Below are 3,863 nucleotides of genomic sequence, written 5' to 3'. Positions count from 1 at the left end.
GAGCCAAATGAGTTGACAATGGCTCCAGAGATTCTATAGATAGGATGTTGGAGATGAAACTAATTTCTTTTTCATGGGCCTGGAAAATGATAGTGCTTAGTTTGAAGTGATGGTCAAACACCAAATTTTATTTGTAATGTAAATATGTTTATTGTGTATGGTTGGAGTCTGGGATGGAGTTGCACATATGTGTGCAGGCCACCCTCATCCCCAGACATGTTGGATTAGATTCAGTAGTATACTCCTTCTTCCAGACTCACCAGGATCCCTCTGGCATTGTTTTCCTTCTTTCTTCTTGGTGGAATTATTTATGGATAGAAATCTGGTAGAATTATTAAAACAGTTTAAAGACATGACAATCCAGAGACTTGGAAAACTTCATCTATTTGCCTCAAATCACACAGGGAATGGGGGTGGGAGACAAGATCACAACTAGAATTCTTTGACCTTCAATTATTCTCTTATAAGATCAACAAAAGTATCTTTATTATCTATTATCAGGATTGTAGTTACGTGCTTTTTGGCTGTGGTTCAGGCATGAATAGAGATTCCTACTTTGTCATGAATTTAAAGCCTACTGTGTGAGGCGGTCGATTGGATCTGTTGGCCCAACATCAATGCTGTATTCATTTCTGGGTTAGCCTGGCCCATGGTAAATACTCAACAAACGGTTGTTGAACTGAAAAAGACGGTCTTGTGTGACAGCTGTTAGGCTGAGTGTGTTAAACACATTATCTCATGGGATCTTAGAGTCATGCCTGGAACATTACAACACTAGGGAAGCTTTGCACAAAAGAAAGCTTCTTAACACACAAAATCCACACAAGAAAACACAGCTATTTTCATTTCTTTCTATTCAGTGCTTGTCTATTCAAAAACATAATTTTATGTATTTTAAACTATGCTATAGGTATAATTTCGTTGTTTAATCTAAAGTTATATAATAAATATTTTCTATGTTGAAAAATAAGCCTCGCATTTATCATTTTAATAGCTGCCTAATATTGTACTATATTGCATGATATTGTCATTATTTAAACATTTCTATACTGTGCAAATTGTTTTCAATTTCTCACTATTGTAAATAATACTATAATAGATTATCTTCATATATATAACATTTTCATTCTTTAAGATTGTTTACTTAGGTTATATTCCCAGAAACAGAATTACAGAGTCAATTTGGTATATATTTTTAGAGGTTTTTATTCAAATTGAGGTAATACTTTTTAAAAAATCCTACTAATGTAATATTGCTGTCATTTGAATGTGTGTAATAATTTCACCAAGATCTCACCATTTTAATCATTTTTTAAAACCCTCAGGATAAGCTTATTGGTTTGAGAGAGAGAAACATCAATTGGTTGCCTCCCGTAAGTGTCCCAACCAGGGATAGAACCTGAAACCTAGGTATGTGCCCTGACCAGGAATTGAACCTGCAACCATTTTAATACACCGGAAAATGCTTCATGTGGCCATGTGGCCAGGGCAAGATCTTAGCAATTTCAAATCTGGCTGGTATGAAACCTCATTTCCTTTTTCATGTCCCATCCATTTGGACACTTATTCTGACCACCTATTTTCCTGTGACTTCTGCTTATATCTCTCTACTAAGACATACTTTTGTTTGGTCTCCTACAGCGAGAGAGGCATTGGACGAGGTGCATAGAAATAGAACAGCAGAGAAAAATTGGTTTTCTGCCCTCAAGCACCTTTCCATCTAGATGCAGAATCAAATAATTTTTTCAAAAAGAAAATTATGATACAGCATGAGAAGGCTTTACTGGAAATAAGTTCAGGAATGAAGGGAGGAGTGATGGAGGGGCCAAATCAAATATTGAAAAAGAAGAAGTAACATCAAAATGGAAGCTTGAAAGACAGGTTGGAGTTAGAAAGATGAAGAAGGGGTGTGGAGGGAGATGAGTGTAACTGAGGGGATTGAAGAGCGCTGGGAATAGAGGCAAATAACATGGGCTCGGGCTCAGAGCCAAGTAGAGCAGCCTCAGCAGAAAGGAGTAGCTGCATCGACTAGCCAGAGCTCCTGGGCATCAAACATAGTGCGATGACTCCCAGATCCTTCTCCACTGCCTCCCAGCCACCCTCATGGATGCCACCTCTATCCCTTTCCCCCCTCGCAGCAGCCTCTGCTAACTTTCAATTGTTACTCACAAGTGGAGAAATTGAAAACCTGGGTTGCTCCTGCATTGATAAACTAGGGAGCGTCTGGACCCGTCTGTTTTTCTTTACGTGTTGGGACAGGAAAGAATCCTCGTAGTTAAGCACTGCACAGAAAATCGCAGACCCAGCAGTGACAATAAAAGCGTGGTCTGCCTTGTGTCTCCACCCTGCAAAGGACCTCAATTCATTTCTTCAGACATCTGTCAGAAATTGCCACAGCGGTTTCCCACGGCCAGACTGCACGCAGCCCTATCTATCTCTTCACTACAGAGGGAGGGATGAGACAGACAAAGAGAAATGAATTTAGTGTGCTGGGGAAGTTAAGCACACACTCGGTGGGAATTTCATTTCCACGGAATTAGCAGCTCTGGCTCAGCATGAGCGGCACAGTGATGCTCCTTTAATAACGAAGTCCTAGTAAATAAAACACAGAGACGTTTTCCCATTTGCTGTGGGGGACATTCAGGTACACATGCTCTGCCTCCCTCCTACCTTTTCCGTGAATGCTCCCAGCACACATACCTCTGAATCATCTTTATTCGTGTAAACCATCATCTGATTGACTGATGCGAGCTGTGCTTGGTGCTGGGAGAGCCAAAATAAAATAAAACAAAGTTCCTATCCTCAAGCAACTCAATTTTAATTGGAAAATGGATAAAACTCTAAGATAAACTATATCTGTTCAATAGATCCAGTGGTAAGGAGGGTGATGTGTAGAGGGTACATCAGGGGCCTCTGCCCCTGTTTCCTGTTTCCTTAAACTCCTCCTGTGATGATCAGGATCACAGTTCAGCTGGTGTGGCTCAGTGGTTGAGCATCTACCTATGAACCAGGAGATCACGGTTCGATTCCCACATGCCCAGGTTGCGGGCTGGATACCCAGTGTGGGGCGTGCAGGAGGCAAGCTATCAATGATTCTCTCTCATCAGTGATGTTTCTATCTCTCTCTCCCACTACCTTCCTCTCTGAAATCAATAAAAATATATTTTTAAAAAGATCAGGATCAGAGCTGTGCCAACAGGGTAGAGTTTGGCCAGAGAGCTACGGGTCTTCAGAGTTAGCTTTCTAGGCCACTTTCAATTCAAAATGACTAAATAAAATATTTTTTCTTCCAAATATTTTTACTCCAAAGCTGTAAGAACTAACCTTACACTCAAATGAAGCCACTCAATGGTTGAATTCCTTGGAATCAAACCCAAAGCCTCCACAAATCCCTAGTTTTATCAAGTCCCAGGACCTGGCAGAGCAGACAACACATCACACTTCTGGCAACTCGATTGGGTGACCCCTGGGGTAACGTCTGCTAAGTGGGCATAAAGGTGTTCCTTATAGTAGTGTAAGTCCTGGCTGGCAGTACTCCCCTGCCATCCCTTCCCAGCTTCTAGAGCTTCTGTCCAGGTCAAGGGTTGCCATGACTGCATGGCCTGGTACATTGTAATGTCCCATCTTCCCCTCTGCTTGCGGAAGCCCCAGGGAAGTCAGCACTTGGCAGGTGCCAGGACCCCTCTCAAGCTCATTCTCTCACTAGCAAAGGGGTTTTGAAAAGCACTGGAGAGTACAGGGGTTTTCTATCTTCAGTTTGTTGTTGTTAACTTAAGACATGTTTTGAATACATGTGTTGCCAGTAAAAGAGTATTTGTAATCCAATAACTTCCACCAAAATGTGTACCACTTGGTGTCTAACC

At 41.3% G+C, this 3,863-nt stretch overlaps 1 long non-coding RNA gene across 1 annotated transcript; it reads right to left on the bottom strand.

Annotated features, from left to right (window-relative positions):
* Positions 1 to 301: 301 nt before the first annotated feature.
* On the bottom strand, positions 302 to 3,340 carry LOC129147901 (uncharacterized). The gene is made up of 3 exons (XR_008555115.1): positions 3,325 to 3,340; positions 2,701 to 2,763; positions 302 to 322 (listed from the first exon to the last, which is right to left on the bottom strand). It is a non-coding gene; the product is annotated as an uncharacterized LOC129147901 (long non-coding RNA).
* Between the last annotated feature and the right edge of the window lie 523 nt (positions 3,341 to 3,863).

This window comes from Eptesicus fuscus, chromosome 22 (genome assembly GCF_027574615.1).
Source record: "Eptesicus fuscus isolate TK198812 chromosome 22, DD_ASM_mEF_20220401, whole genome shotgun sequence".
Taxonomy (NCBI): Eukaryota; Metazoa; Chordata; class Mammalia; order Chiroptera; family Vespertilionidae; genus Eptesicus; species Eptesicus fuscus.
Note: the sequence above shows the minus strand (reverse complement) of the source record. Positions and strands in the feature narration are given on the sequence as shown.